The sequence below is a fragment of the Myzus persicae genome, unplaced genomic scaffold (genome assembly GCF_001856785.1).
Source record: "Myzus persicae strain clone G006 unplaced genomic scaffold, MPER_G0061.0, whole genome shotgun sequence".
NCBI classification, from domain to species: domain Eukaryota; kingdom Metazoa; phylum Arthropoda; class Insecta; order Hemiptera; family Aphididae; genus Myzus; species Myzus persicae.
In genome coordinates, this window is record NW_019101353.1 from 252,041 (window position 1) to 269,803 (window position 17,763).

At 28.0% G+C, this 17,763-nt stretch overlaps 2 long non-coding RNA genes and 1 pseudogene across 2 annotated transcripts; 1 reads left to right on the plus strand and 2 right to left on the minus strand.

Annotated features, from left to right (window-relative positions):
* The first annotated feature begins 3,148 nt into the window (after positions 1 to 3,148).
* Positions 3,149 to 12,177, plus strand: LOC111028768 (annotated as a pseudogene).
* On the minus strand, positions 6,995 to 7,335 carry LOC111028769. The gene is made up of 2 exons (XR_002603933.1): positions 7,219 to 7,335; positions 6,995 to 7,161 (listed from the first exon to the last, which is right to left on the minus strand). It is a non-coding gene; the product is annotated as an uncharacterized LOC111028769 (long non-coding RNA).
* On the minus strand, positions 7,533 to 16,605 carry LOC111028770. The gene is made up of 2 exons (XR_002603934.1): positions 16,220 to 16,605; positions 7,533 to 7,698 (listed from the first exon to the last, which is right to left on the minus strand). It is a non-coding gene; the product is annotated as an uncharacterized LOC111028770 (long non-coding RNA).
* Positions 16,606 to 17,763: the final 1,158 nt, after the last annotated feature.

The following is a 17,763-nucleotide window of genomic DNA, read 5'->3' on the forward strand; positions in this document are numbered from 1 at the left end:
CACCACGATCGAGCCCTAGCGGTGCAACACGATTGCGGACTTTTTACCTTTTAATGTTTGAGAAAAAAACAACACTAATTAATAATATAATTCGTATAGTAAATAAAAATATATGGATAATGGATATACATCACAGTAACTTATTATTACGCGTCAAAAAAAAATCAAGTTCTTATAACTTTTTAGCACAAAAACGTGGTCCTAATATGTCAGCAAAAAATGATTTAAAGATATTTCATTATTTTTATATTTTTCCCAAGTGTTTATTATAAAAGCAATATTCTCTTCTTGCTCTTTACGAGGCTTAACAAGTATTTTGTTGTTTTATACTACATATATTTTTTTTTACTATACGAATTATATTACTAAATATTATTATTGTCATCGTTATTTGTGTTTGCTCAAAGAAAAAATATTTAAGGTGCTCAATAGTGTTGTTTTTTTCTCAAATATTAAAAAGTAAAAAGTCCGCAATCGTGTTACGCCCGAGCCTTAGTATCCATTGTCCCGGTGGATCGCACTGGAAGACACACAAACGTCGTCACTGGAGGCCAAACCAACCTGGAATAAAAAATGTACTACACGAGTAAAACAAAAATTATTGTTACCACTGCAGGAGATGCAGGAAAACCAGGAGACGGCAGATTTGGGTGGCTTATCTCAGGAGTCGCGATCGATCAGCCAGATCCCAGGAGGAGAGGTGGTCAGCCAGTACTCTGCTTCTGCAGTCAAGAATCAAGATACTAATGCTGCGACAGACGCATGTCGTCCATATAGTGGCCACGCGATACATACCCGTCACCTGTTCCAAGGATGAGCTGCTGGTAAACCATGAGAAACGACGTGCAAAGGATTAAATATCAATATTATAGTCATCTACTTTCGAATTTAAGCATATACCTGTCATAGTGTCATTTTTAAAATGAAACACTCGGACATTGCACTATTATACCTTCAAATTGATTACGGAAAAATACGAGCTTGGAGCTATAGGTACTCGACGGCACTTCCCTATATAATTTTGTTGCAGACTTGCAGTAGCAAAAAAAATATAAAAATAATAGTATCTAGATACATCATTATATACAATTGAAGTTCAGCGATAAGACTGTATCCGTTGCAGTTATCATGATTAAACACTCGTATATTATCACAGTCTACTTGGCGAAGATTGCGCGTAATTGGAACCTAAACTACTTACATAAATTATCATTTTTCTACATATTATTATTCATGTTTCATCTAACTTTTCATAATGTTAATCTATTTTTTTTTGTATACTTATAACTATATATTTTTTATCTTTTTCGAACCTATTATTATCTCAGTTTTTGTATTTTAAACTTCTTTCAAATAATTAGTTTAGGTACCTATTAATTCATAAAATTGTTTTGCGTTTTTCATGCGAATATCTACGAATGTTATATAATATAGCAAACGTCCACAATTCACATAAACAACGTATCCCAAGTATAAACTCAGACAAAGGTTTACAAAAAATTAATTTATAATTTGAAAAAATAAAATAGGTCCGAAAAAGTTAAAAAATATTTAAGAAAAGCAAAACTATTTGTGGGTATTTACACAAAAAATCAAACATCAATTTTGAAAATGCAAATACCTATAAATTGTGATTTTAATATTTATTTTATCACCTTGTGTTTGTTAAAAAAAAATAATGAATCTCTCATTTTTTTGCTTTCCATATATATTTTTAAAATTTTCGGACCTTTTATCTTTTTTTAAAATATAAATCTTGTTTAATATTTTTGCATTTTTCTATATTCATGAAAATAACAAATAATCAATAAATTTTTTACATATCATACTTTTTGACGTATTCAATTATTTTCATATTTAATATTTTTTTAATTTTTACATCATAAAACTATAAATAGTTTTGCTTTTTTATATTTTTGCGTTGTTATATTATAATTGTACTATAGTCTATAGGTACTGGTTTGTGTTATGTCTTATGTGATTATACTTATTAGTTATTATTATTGTTGCAATATATTTGTTGTATCATGTGTTCATAGTATTATATTAATTATTCATATATTATAATGTTAGAACATTATTGCTTAATATTACGTTCAAAATACATATACCTATATTTTATTAAACGTCTAGGTACAGTGATCCAACCATTTTTTGAAAAGTCATAAATGCCTGACCCGCAAAAACAGATGAACCTAAATTTACGACTTTATTTTGTGGAAGACGAAATTAAGAAGAACCAGGTTGGTAAGTCGTAAAATTCAAATAGGTTATAGGTACATACTAAACCTACTATAACATTATATACAATCGGGAAAATTCAAGCAATAAAAGAACAAATTCTGTTTTTCCTTAAATCAACCTATTAGCTATATAGACATAATATGCAGTGTTCCCCAACATATTCCACGAGAGTGATGTAGAAAGGAATTTCGGAAAAAACGTTGGTTCAATCAATGTTTTGTGACGTTATTTTATTATCATTTTTTTTATTCATACTAATTAATTTATTAGTAAATGAGTACTTGTTAAATAAGTAATTTAAATACAAATATTAATTTCAAACTGTACCTAATAGACATAAATAAAAATTACTATATTATTACTTATTCGATAGCTTTAAAAAAAGGTATAGTTTCTAGTTAAATTGAAACTTTTTCAAGTAAAAAACAAAGAAAAGTAACTTTGAAACTTAATTTACATGTTTTATTTTTTACTAGGCATTTCACTTAACTATAGTTAAAAAGAAAATAGTTAATTTGCCCGACCTTGCCAAAATGTACTTCCAACAGTTCCAATTTTGTACTTTGAGCTTAAATATTATAATGAATTGACTTATATTACCAAACTTAAATGTATGGACATTATCTGTGTTCTCTCTTTGGTTTTTTTGCGATAATTTAATTTTCAAGTGAATTATGAGAATGTAAAATAATAATATTTAAAAATGCCCATACAATTCTGTTATAAAAATAAACATATCGTAAAAAACCAACGAGCACAGTCAGTGTACTACTGCAGACGCTTGTAGTCCCTAATTTCCTATCAACTGCCACTTCAGGACACAGACGACGTGACTAGGTGGACTCTCCCACCTCACCTGATCACGAGATGTGGGACCGATCAGATGACTGTAGCCTGACCGTGTAGGTTGTACGAAACTACGAACCAGTTACCAGTGGCAAACGCAGCAACTCGCCTTGGTGACGTTATACGGGTAACCAGGTCTGTGACGACGACCACCGACCATTACAAGTGACAGAGTGTAATATTCGTGTAAGTATTTCGTTCTAAAAAATCTATTGTCCATTCAATTTTTCATATTTTGCTGTCTTTGTTTCATCCTCACGTCCTATACAGCACCAATTTTTACCGGATACCGACAACCAACGACTGAAGTCATCGCAGTCCGCGTTAAGTATGATATCCTAATAATTAATAATAATAATTATTATTAAACACATGTATAATGTATGTATATTATTTAATACATGGGATTGGCTCTATTCTCAGACCTAACTCCATTGAGTTCCCACCTTGAGTGGGTTATGGGGGAAAGGAAACTGGAAACTCTCGGTTTATAAAATGTAGGTATACCTAAGTCAAATAATAATAATAATTTTTAAATTTTACGGTACATAAGAATGTTAGTATGATGTGTGTACTGTGTATGACACTATATTTTATATGATATGTAATATGTAAATAATAAATATTAATTATTAATATTAATACCGATTAAGTAGGTATTATATTTATGTTTTATTATATTATAAACAACTTAACACTCATACCTAAGTATTATTACCTAAACTATTTTAAATTGGATACATCCACATGACCACATTACACATTCTATAGCGAGACGCTTTTGGAATTGCAGTTATATATATATATGCATATTGTATATATGTATATATTATGTATATTGACTTCTTTATAATATTATTATTTAATATTTATTATACCTACAGACATAGGCATAGGTTTTTTTAAGCTACTGTGGTATAACATACATAAAAATACACAAGAATATATTGTGTTGTCGATGGTGCTTCTAATAGAAAGAAAAAATGTTGGCCACAAAACTTTAAATATTATTTGAATAATATAGTATTATTACTTATAGTTTATTTTTTTTAAAATTTATACTTCATTAATTAGGTATATTTTCATTAGGTATCGAAGAATGAAGATTAAGACTGTTTTTCACGAGACAGTAATATTTGTAACCTGACCTATAAACTTTCTGCAATACTCAAATTTATATCTTGACATGAGTCCTGAGAAAAAGATGAATAGAAATATTTGTGTATTTAATATTTATTTAGGTCACATCCGCAACTGGTACTCAACTTCTCATTACTTTGTCACAACTTTGAAACACTGACAATTTTGAATTTACTAAAACATAAGAAAATAAATTCTGTGATTCTGTAGTTTTGAGTTGTGAATGTGAATTAGTATATTACTTATTACTTATTATTATAAATTCTGTGATTCTCCGTTGATAGATTAATAGATTGTCTGATGTACTCGTATTTTGTCCCCCACTCCACGATGCCGTTTTGATGCCCATCGGCCATTGTTTTCTAATTTGTTGACGTTTTGTTGGTGGCTGTGTGAGTTCCAGGAAATAGATAAAAATATAAGATCAATTTATAATTGTGTATCAGACCAAGCAAAAATTACACCTAAGTAGGTAGTAAAAAGTAGTTGAAAGTACAATATTAAAAAAAAAAATTAAATTCAAATTTAACACATCATTATTGACACCTTAATATATACAACAGAGCGTTACCCACTTAACCATTTTTTTATTATTATTATTTAAATGGCGAAACTTATGAATAATTATAACAACACATTTTTTTCAGACCGAATTGTCCTCGATCGAATAAATGTATTTCCAAGAATATCTATGCGGCTTCTAGATTAAGAGATATAATTGTTTTTAAAAAATATTTTTGAATTGTATTACATACATCAATAATATAATATCAATATTTTTTATGTAATTAAGGAACTAATAACTATTATGTATTGACATATTTTATTCTTGTTAGTCGTGATAACATGCAGGTATTGATATTATAATTGATATTATTGTTACTTATTTATAGTAATTAGTAGGCAGGGATAAGGTATAATAAGCAGTATACGTATACCTACAATTCGAAAGCATTTAAAAAAAAAAATTATATTATCTTTTTGTCTAGAAGTCGTACATTCTTGGAAACACATGTATTTGACCGATGCCAATTTAGTCCTAAAAAAACGTTCTATGCTTTATAGTAATTATTTTATAGGTGTCATTATTTAGATTGTAATAATAAAAAATCAACAAATTCCCTATATGCTTTAAAATATTGGAGTATTTCCATGGTCAATAGCAGTATAAAAAATAGATGAAATTTTTAAATTTTTAAATTGTATAATTAATAGGTAATCTTTTACGAGAAAACGTATGAATCGTAGATATCCGATACTCATATATGACACAGTGATAAAATGTTTACCTACTGCTTGTAGCGGGGCGATAAAGACCAGTATATCTAGGTTATTTCAGATTAAATTTTAAAAAAATTTTAAAAAAGAGATGAAAAATTGAGAAGTACCAGCTATTTACTGAGTAGTGAGTTCTGAAGTGGTGTGCCGTGAATTTCCACTTCGACCCACAGTGTCTAAATATTAACCCCCCCCCCCCCATCTATTGCCGAGCTTGATGGTTTATATAAATTTGTCAAATGTGAGTTTAGCCTAAGTAATGACAAAATATAATGTTTGAGTACAACATATTTTTCTATATTGCATACTTTTGCAAACTTTGTAATTTTTAAGCTAAAATCAAATTTTGCCAATTCAATTGTTATTTTGAACATATTTTTGGTTTTCATGTTTTATTTAAAGTACCTATGAATGCATTTTGAAAATAACATTTTTTTTTGTCTAGGAACCTTGTGAAATTAACGTATGTGCAGATAGGCGATATTAGGTTACTAAAATCATTAACTTAAAGACATTGGTGGTTAAAAATTGAAATTAAATAGATTAAGATTATATATTATATGTTTTAAAAAAAATGCTAGTTTTATATTTCAAATTTCAATAGTACCTATATAAATATTATGTACATGCAGTCATATATTAAGTCTCAAAACCTAGTTATGGCTTATGGTAACAGTATAATCATAGCTAATTAATAAATTGAAGAGCAACGATAAATAATTACATAAAAAATTATTTTGACAGAGCCGCAGAGCTCGGTAAAGAGATTATAACACTATTACCAGCGAGGGAACATCCAAAATCGGTTCTCCTGCGCATCCCTGCCATGGACATTAGACACCCTAACTGGTTTCGATATAGTGTGGTGACGCAGAGGAGGTGCGCAGAATCGGCGAGTTCTCTCTCTGGACAGAGTATTAGACTGCTTATATTTCTTAAATCTTAATTCCTTATCATGTTTTGGATGCCTATTCTATGCTGTTAAACGGCTAAAAAAGTATTTCGTAAGCTTAGAAAAACTAGGTAGGTACCTATCGAAAAATTGAAAAATTACCTTTCAATATTCCGTCCATCCACGAAAAGTGAGTAAATATATAAAAAAAAAAAAATAGGACCGTAAAATATTCTTAACATTTGATTTATGATTTATCCGAAATCGAAAACGAGTTGAGCACGAAATTGTTCAAATAGTTATTAAGTATGTATACATGTACAATAAAATAAAATAATTGTTTGATTATTATTTTTTAACAAATACAACCTTGTACGGGGGGATCGGCTGTGGCCTGAGTTAATGTGTTAATATAGGTTATAGGTGTTAATATTGTCGTAGTCTTTATTTCAATAGACTGTCTGAGCCTCTGAGGGCAGAGTCGTGTCCGTCCGTTGTTTACCGCTCACTACTCGCCAGCGTTATCATCTCTTATCTCCTCGTTCGTGACTTCTCGCTGTGATAAGAACAATTCTCTGCAAATTGCGATCAATATTTTATTAATATTACACACCTATTATTTTGTAATATACTATTTAGTTTTAGTAATTACGTTGCTCAGTACTCAGTTGCTGATCTCAGCTGAAGTTGCTGCTTGCTAGACGGTCTATCTTTTCTGATTCTTTTCTCGTGGTAAGTGATCACTTATTCTTTGGCCCTGTCTGAATAATCAAATAATCGAGTAAGCACAGGTCACTAGTTGTCACAATTAGATGTACCTTTGTTTCAATGAAATTCGCGTCAAATGATTCTTAAAGTTACATTTTTAAATCTCATAATTTGTTTTAAAAATTTTTCAGAAGGCAGCAATGTCGGTGGAAAAAGATGATGGAGCTGTGGAAAAACTTATGGAGGAGGGAAAAAAGAAGGTGGACAGTACAAGTGACAAATATGATGAGCTAAACAAGATGGAATTATCGGATCATACAGAAACAGCATACGCAGGCATGGGTAAGGAAGAACTCATGAAGTATGCTAACAGTCCGTTCTGGGTGCGACTCAGGTGGTTGCTGTTTGTAACGTTTTGGCTTTCTTGGTTTGCCATGATGTTTGGTGCACTGTTCATAATATTCTTGACTCCTAAGTGTTTTCCGACTTCTAAGTATGAATGGTATCAGAAGAGTCCAGTCTACATTATTAACGCAGCTTCTCTTGTCAGCCAAAATGGTGAGTTGTCTATTGTCAATGATTATATGTACCTAACATAAAATAAATACAGTACATTATTTTCATAATTTGAATTAATATAATGAGTCTATATATTAAGTGTTTCATACAATACATTTTTTGATAAATAAAGATTACAGTACAAATATTTGTAGAAGTTGTACTCTAATTAAATTAACAGATATTTATATAAACCTATCTATCTATGTATTGAGCTATTAATTTTAACCATAAGGTTCTATTTACTTCCATAGGTAAGCATATGTACATAGGAAATACATTTTTTAGGACATTAATACTTGCTGTTAAGTTAACAGATTTAGGTAACTTCGTATTTTTATTTTTTATTTGTTCATGAAATAATGTACCTATATTTCCTTTAAAATTTATGAAGTATTTATGTTAAAAACTTAAATTATTTTTTTGTTTTGAAACTATCAACTAATTATGATGCGGCCCATTAGGAATTCCACAATCTCCCGAAGGTTCAATCCGGCTGAATATTATTTTGACTTTAATGGTGTTGTCCATATCAGAGAGACGATTATTTTATTGATCCCCCCCCCTTAACACCAGCCTTAAATTTATTATCAAGTTCATAAGACTAAGTGTTCTATTATTAAAAATTTTAACTTTGCTTAATGTATGCTTAAACAATGTATGTTTTCATATATTGCACATTGTACTATAATTTATGTTAAATATATTATACTTAATAATTAGTAATATTAGTAATTATAATATAATTTTTGTAAAGGTCTTGATGAGAAAATTAAATATATGCAACAATTGGGTGTACAAAATGTTGTATTGACATCTGTGTTTCAAGCTGATGGAGATGAAGTCATAGATTTTATGAATGTAAATATTTCTTTAGGAAATGAGAATTCAATGAAAAGTCTTGTTGAAAATTTAAAAAATAAAGGTATATTATTAATTATATCTCATCTACTAAATTATAGATATAAAAAATGAATTACTCTAACATTATTTTAGGTATGAAAGTGATGTTAAAATTAGTTCCTAATCATTCTTCAAGGTTAAACTTAATATTTGAGCGATCAGTCCTAAAAGAAACTTTATACAAAGATTTTTACATTTGGAATTCTGGTATTAGTGATGGTGAAAAACATTATCCCATTAACAATTGGGTTAGTAATTTTTAGTATTTTAGTTTGTTATTGAATATTCTATTAATTGTTCTTGTTAACCGCATTAGTTGAGTGTAACTGGAGGATCTGCCTGGAGTTGGAATGATATTCGAAAAGAGTTTTATCTTCACCAGTTCTCTTTAGAAAATCCAGACTTCAATTTTCGCAATAAAGATGTTGTATATTATTTTGAGGTATTTAATTTACTTTTGTATTTTTAAAAACATTTCTTAATTTTGTATGGTTAATTTTTCTAGAAAGTGTTTGAGCATTGGTTGAATATAGGAGTTGATGGATTGTATTTGGATAAAGTTCAATATTTGTTTGAAGATAAAGACTTAAAAAATGATACTATTACAATGGCGCCAAATGTGACCAACAAGTATGATTCTTTAAGTCATAAAGCGACATCTAACCTTCCAGAAACCAATGAGTTATTATAACACTGGGGCAATTTAATAAGAAATAATTCTGGGTGAGTTAAGTTATATTGCCCAATATTATTAAAATGTGCCTATTTACTTAAAAAATAAAATGATTCAAATGTTTGCATAAAACATATGCACTATTCAAATTTTAACTTATTATAAGTTCTATTAAATTATTTGTTTATATATATAATATATATTTTTAAAATTATTTATATTGTATGGTTGTTAAATAGTATCATAGCTTTTTAATTATATTGTTAAAAAGCCAATAAAAAGTAAAATGTAGTTACAATTCAGATGATTAAGTTAGAAATTATTGTATTTTAATGCCTTAATTTGGATACATTTAAAATAAATGTTTTATTTTTATCTTGTAAAATAAAAAACTTATATGTTTTAAAATTATAATTATGAACGAATTGTGAGTCCAAATCTTAATATTTGGGTATTTAGTATCAAAGAAAACTACATTAATAAATTAATTGTTAATTAAATGTTTTTTTATATACAATTTTCAGAGTATTGATTGTGAGTGACCTTGATTCTAATGATATTAAGGGAATACATATGGTTCATAGTTCTGTGAAGTTGCCATCTGATTTCACTGGAGAACAATTATTTAATGCAATTATTCCTAAAGCAACTAATTCATGGTCTTCTTGGGAAGTAAGTTAAAAATAATTTATATTCAAAATTAAATATTAATGCATTTTATTATTGATTTAGTGGGTATGTACTGATAAATCAAATTGCTGGAAAAATGAAACTATTGATGCCTTTAGTATTCTTGGTTCATTATTACCGGGTGTACCACTCATTAATGCTGACGCTAAACTATTTGAAAACAACAAAATACCAAATATTACATTTATTCAAAGTAATTTAAAAGAATTACGGTCAATGCCCACAGTTGAATTTGGTTCCTTTAACGCCAAACTCTTGAATAATGAGACAGTATTCGCTTTTGATAGGTAAACAAATTACATACATCACAATACTTTATTTATTTTTAAATTACATGTTTGATTTTAGGGTAATGAGTGGTTCAGAGAGCCTTTTGTTTGCTTGGAATTTAAGTAAAAATGTCACTGTTCTAAACCTAAATGCATTTGATGGAATTCCCACAGAATTAACTCTGTCACTTTGTACTGAGACTGCTTGCTCCATGCTTCCTCCTCCTAAGTAAGTTTTTATCATTGTTTTATATTTATAGATATAATAATTGAGATATTCATATAATAAAGTTAGTTGAAATAGATATTTATCTTAATGACTTATTTCCAATAAAACTAAAATTAATAAGATGAACAGATTGTTTCTCGAAATTGCCCGAATTGACAATTATTAGTTATTATTTTATAAATTTTATTCGACTGTTAGATTATCTCAATATTTGTATACTTATATTTCAAATACAATTGTTTTAAATTTCATAACATGTTTATACATTTGAAAAAATTGGATTTGCCTGATTTTAACTGCTATATTACTTGTTAAAATGCTTTGTTGTCACAGATAAATTATTTGTATTCTTGTATAGTATTTTAATTAATAATACTTATATTTTATTTTTAAATTATAATTAAGTTAATTTATTTTACATATTTGATCATATATGTAAGTTGATTTCCTGTAAATCAAAAATAATTTTGAAAATATGTTTTAATAATATTTAGGCATACAAGTAGGATATGATTACACTTCAGAAGATTATGAATATATTAATTATCAATCTTAATTATTATAAAAAAATGTACTTGTGGTTTTTATGATAAATCTAGGTTCATTCTGAAAGGTCTGTTTTAATAAATATAAGATATCTGTTTTTGTAGAACTGATGTTCTATACTACAAATTACATTGTATAATTATATTATATACTTCTGCAATGAACTTTGTACTTATATACTAATATTATCTAAAAAGATAATTCACACAAGCTATATTGAAATATTTAAAACTATATTTTTGATAAGAGTTGATTCTAATAATTAGAGAAATTAATTCCGTGAAAATGTTGCTGATTTACATCAATAATAGACTGATTAATCATTATATATTTCATAATAATGAAATCTTGTGCTTAGCTTATTAGTTAGAAAATTTAGAAATATCAACATATAATTTTTGTATTGTTTGACCAACACAAAAAAGTGTTTTTATTAATTATTATTAAAATTGTTGAAATAAACTAAAAGATAATAATGTTTTTATTAGGTCTCTGATTTGAATGTCCCTTGGGAAATAAAAAATGCACTTGTTTCTGAACTTCAAAAAAATTCCCTGCAATTAAAATAATTCAATTTTTTAATCTTTTATAGTAAAATTAAATTATTATGTAATAATTATTTTATAAAAGTAAATGAGTTAACCTGTGTTGAATTAATTATATTGTTAGCTGACATATTATGTGCCAATTTAATCAACTGGTGCCTGGGAGCAATTTTCTGTTAAAAGTACACACTTTAAGCATATTTCTGTCTAGGAATACATTGTTTTGGAGAATCTTAAAATAAGTTGTAAATGCATTGAAATCTAATTTTTGATTTCTATTTATTATCTGTTACTAATAAAAACATTAATACCATGATAAATAAAATAACTTTAAATATTTAAATTGGTTTCATTGATACTCAATAGCATTAATAAAATAGCCCATTACATCAGATTATATTATATTGTTCGGATTTTGAAATAAAAAAACTATCTTTTTTCATTTCGTGTTATTTTTTTTTTTGTTCTAGATCAAAAGTTGGCAGCAACCAATTGAGTCTTGCTGGTGAATCTGCTGTGGTTTTGAAATTCTAAATGGTTGAACATGTATAGCATTACTATAACATTTATTGAAACCGCTGAACAAAATCATTTATTTTTTGTTTAAGTATTAATACTAATAATAATAACTTATAATATAATTACCTTTAATCTCACTAGTTATTACTTTTCCCTCCCTACTCATAAAATTATCAATTTTCTTGTGGTAACAACCTATTGAAAAATACCTATGTAACAATATTATCATTATTGATATTAAAATAATTTGAAAATTATACAATGTTTATGTCTTTATATTATTTTAACAACGGTATATTATAATAACTTTAATGAGTTTCTAAGCAGAATATGATCATTGGTTTATATAATCATCTGTTTATTGGAACCCAAGAATAAAAATATGAACCAAATCTTATGTTTATAATGTTAACGGATAATTTAATATTTTTATACTGGATTTTCATACGGACTAAGTTATATGAATATGACCAACTCATTAATATTAGCCATTCCTAATCTAATTAGCTATCTATTACCTAAGATGCAACATGAAACCTGTGATATAACATTTTATAATTGTGATACTTTAAACTTTAAAGCATTAAAAAACCAATAATTTTCCTATCTCATAGTACAAATCAGAGTACAAATTTTAAAACTGCATAAATTATGCCAAACTTATATTCTTTTCAAGTTTTTTGAAGTTAATTTTTATAATTATCATTTATCATATAACAATTCAATTAGAGCAGGCTTTTATTAAGAAAACATGTAACCTGATTTGTGTTGTACTGTCTTATAAAGGTATTTAAACCTTTTTTAATCATCTTTAGGCTTTAGTGGTTTTAAATTTTAAATGTATCAAAACGAATCCATTCAATTTATTAGTTATATAATAATGTGTTATTTTTAAAATAATGTTTGTGAGGACACTTTATTGTAGACAAAATGCTTGGATATTCAATTTTGATGGTGGCTCCTAGTAACCTTATGATAAATTGGACCTAGTTGGTACTTTGGTTGTTCAAAATTAAAATAATACAAAATCAAGAATAACTGTTCCTAATTTCTATGCAAAAATAGTTTTTGACAAAAATCAATTGTTTTTTTGTTGTTATTTGAGAGTTAGTAATACTAAATTTGAATTTCCATTAAATATTTATTATTTATATATTGATTGTCTAAATATTATACAATTTTCAAAATAATTTGGTTCTTTTATAATACTTATATACATAAATTTTTTTATTAGTTTTTTTCAATTTATATTGAAAATATATTGAATAGTTAAAAGCTTAAATATTTAATACAATGTAACTATGTAAGAACTTAAGTCTTGCTTACTAAAGCAATTAATATTGAAAATTTACAAATTATTTTGTAAGTGCTTAAATTATTATTATTTTCTATATACCATAAAATTGTCAAATAAATAATATCAAAAATAGGTATCTAATACCTATTTATAAGCACTTAAAATCAAAATTCAGCAATTCATGTTAATTTTGCAAATTATTTCAAATGGAATATTTTAAATCTTAATAGCTTGAAAATGTAATAAAAGTTTCCTTTGATTTTATAGCAACTTAAAAATTTCGGAATTTCGTTACTGTACCGGACACTTTTTTATTTATATGTATATGTAGTTAACAATACGAAAAACGATGGTGAAGTCAGAATTTGGCAGTCGAACATCGGTTCTAATGAAGTTTGCTATTTTGCGATGTTTACACATTAGCGCATCATTCTAGTTTACTGTGCCTGTTACAAATATTTATGTTTTTTGGAAACTTATGCACTACAACGTGTAAAGAACGATGGGGCAATCGGAATTTGTTAGCCGGACAGTCTAGTGACGTGCAAATTCCCGAGAATGTAGTTACGGGAATATACCCTAATTAGTTTTTAAATATTGATCAATGTTTCAGTGTTAAATAAAACTTATACCTAGTCGTAAATGATCCAAATGGCAAATTTTTTTTTATATCAAATATCATAGCCTACAGGAGAATAAACTTAACTTAACTGAGTTAATCAATGTTTTTATATCCTAGATAGGTACCCTATAACCTAGAACAAATTTTGAACAGAATCGAACATCAATGGTTCCGTTTGGCTTGACATTCAAACAGTTCAATAGATTAACCTTTCATTAGGTACTTGTAGGGAATTAAAATAGTTCATATCTCTGTATGTATTATAAAGTATTATAATGGTAGTTTATTATTGAAAACATGTCCGCCGCCTGTTAATAGAGATAGGCACAGGCCTCTGTATAGGTCTTTTTAAAATGTATCAGTAACGGTTTTACAAATTATTAGGGACCTACCTATTTCCCCCTAGACGTACCACATATGTATGCTAAATATTAATACCCATTACCCACCCTCCCAAAATTTGGAAGGAGAGGTTGCTCTTCTAGAGTTCTAGACCCCCTTCACCACCCAACTCCCCCTCCACCACCGATCACATTGTAGCGCCGTCACTTTTGCTCAAGTATTCTATGTTCTAATATCTGATATCCTAATAAATTTTGCAAACAAATTTCCAAATGTACACAGGTGCATCGCAGTTATAATAACAACAATATTATTACTTATCTACAATTCTAAAATGATTTATTAGCGCATGCAATTATTTCAGGAAATGTTCACAATCTTCGACCGCAGCAGTATTATCATAGTGTTAATGCAGAATTAATTTATGGCAAAATCAACAAAACGTTTTTCCCTCATCACTGCTATAGATTTAGTAAGTTTGTGCGTCAAGTGTCCAAATTTGCATACATATACATATTACATACATTACGACACACACACACGTATATATATTATATTACATTTATACCTATATATGTATTCAGTTATATAATATATGGTATGTACGTACAATATTTACGTCTTGTAAGTTATAATATATCAAGTGGGAAATATGCGCAAAATACAACACACAACTTAAAGGTGGAGATTGTTTGCACAATACTATAGAATCTATAAACTGTGTACCTACCTATATACATAGTGTATTAGTATATAATAAACATACACAATATAAGTAAAATGTACATATAGTACATAGGTACATTTATAATATAGGCACCTAGGTACCAATACGTTTTTCAGAAAATGGTGTGTAAGACGTGTTAAGTAGTAGGTATGTCATAAATCGTGGAGCAGAGGAACCACCATCGGAAGATATAGGTAGTCAATGATTTCAAATTATTTGATAAATTACATTTTTTTGTTTTTTTAAATGAAATTTCTTTAGGCGTGGTAGTGTGAGTTGAATTCATGGGCTCAGCCGTTGCGACCAAAACGCATTACGGGCTTGGCGCAGATACCAAACTAAGGTTTCTGTGGTACCTAATAAATAATAATAAATCATTTGTCTTATCTTTGTATAATAGTAATAAATAAATTGAAAATTTTTTTTTTTTATTTTTTCAATACAAACTTAATATTTGACCGTGATGGGCGATAACACTTTTTTATACCCTCTCTAAAGAAGTTTCACTCCATCCGCGCTTATACTATTGCGACACGTCATTTTTGTTACTAACGGGCGACATTGAGTAATTAATGCGAATTATTTTATGAAATATTGGACAACACGTTTAAAGACTACCTACGATTTTAAATAGTACTGTGTTTATGAGCTATACACGTTTTTTGGACACTCGTGTGATACATAATACGAGTATTTAATCAACATTTTGCCCAGGTTGGTCATTTAGTCAACGAGTTTAAGTTAGGTTACTTTAGGTATTGAAAAAACTAAGTTATAATATAAATTGGTTTTTGAAACTTTCCAAATTTCTAACTTAGTTGGAAGTTAGTTTGATGAAAATAGTAACTTAAGTTAGAAGTTAGTTTTTTTTATAGCTTAATACACACGCATTTTTAAAACCCGTTTGATTACAACAAGTAAAGTATTAATTACATAAGTACATATTTTATTGTTGGGTACCTATCTGATTTCAATTATTAGTGACTAAACAAAAATTAAATTGAGCAACTGATAATTTGATCGAAAGTTTCAAGTAAGTACTACAATTATTAGGTGTTACTGGTATTAGGAAATAAGTAACAACCTTAATTTATTGGAAATAAATTGGAATACGAATATCAGTTATTAGAATACAGAATTTACGAAATAATAATAAAAATACAAACAGTATGATTCTTTATTCGTACTTACCAAGCAATAAGCTATAGACCACAGGCGCTGTGGTAAACGTGTATTGCAATAAAATATGCAACTAATATAAGAATATATTATAAAGAAATAATGTGACAAGAAAAATGTTTTAAAAAAAATTAAAGGTGGTACTCAAAATTCATAATTATTTAATAATAAGTTATAATCACGGCTGTATAGACACTAATATTATAGTCGGCACTCGGAAGTTATACGGAACATTTGGATTTTAGGAATTAAAAAAAAACTACAAAAAAATAGTCAAGTACCTGTATTATATTGCATTATAGATCAGATTATTTTACACATTAAATGTTCAACTCGTCAAGTTACAAAGTAGTTATTATATGCATTAAAACCAACTAGTTAGTGCTCAGCACTACATTTAATATATCATGTTGTTTAGAGTGTAATATAGGTACTTACGTTTAATTATGATATACGATAACCACTTCGTTACTTCAAGCACACTTGTCATGACCGAATCAAATCAAACCATTATTTAGACACACACACACACACACACACACACACACACACACACACACACACACACGCACACGCCATGTACGAAATTTTATCTAAATTTATTGAGTTCGCTTAACGGTTTATCGTCGCCGTAAATCAAACGTGCTACAAGCATATGTTATATGTAACATATAGACGTGTAGATGACTATATCATATTTTAACCTATTAACTTTGTTACTTTTTATTTACTATTATCTTCCGTTATCGTATTATATTTCGTCAATTAATTTAATTGTATGTTCATGCATGTCGCGGCCCGTTGAAATATATAAATAAAGAAAGATACTAGGTAGATATATAGGTGTAAACCACGATTTAAGATAGTATCTATCTATCTTAAATCGTGGTGTAAACACAAATACGTGTGCCATTTTATATACAGTCGTCGTATGGAGAATCGTAGTTTCCCGAGTTAAGCTATCCAGACATTTGTTCACATTACATCACTTGTGCGTTCGAGTTCAAAACGAATTGGATTTTAAACACTATTGCCGAGTCACAATTGCGGTGCAGTGAATGAGTTAATACTTATTACAATGTAATAACGGTGGTGTAAGGAACACATGAATACAGTATTTTTATATGGGTTGTTCCTTGCCCTCATGACAGGTTACATGTATATTAATAAAGCCTTAATCATTATATCAAACAATGGGTATTTTAATTACTTTTAACTATCAACACTCATAATACATATAACTATATTTTAATGTTGACTATGTAAACTATGCCTTTCATATAAACTTGAAAAATACTTCGGTGTGACACATAAAATAGGCAATTGCTCAAAATTTGATTTATATAGTCTTAGTACTTACTATAAAATATAAAGATCAAAACCCTTAAAAAGTCTTCAAAACTGATTGGAAAAATCCCTTATCTGAGGAAAGTAACAATTTTCTGAGGAAAAACTTTCAAAAATCTTCCAACTTTTCAAGCAATGACTCTTAAATGTTCCTCTCAGTCAAAATTTGGACTTAAATGCTTATAAAAAAAAATGTAGCTATGTATCTT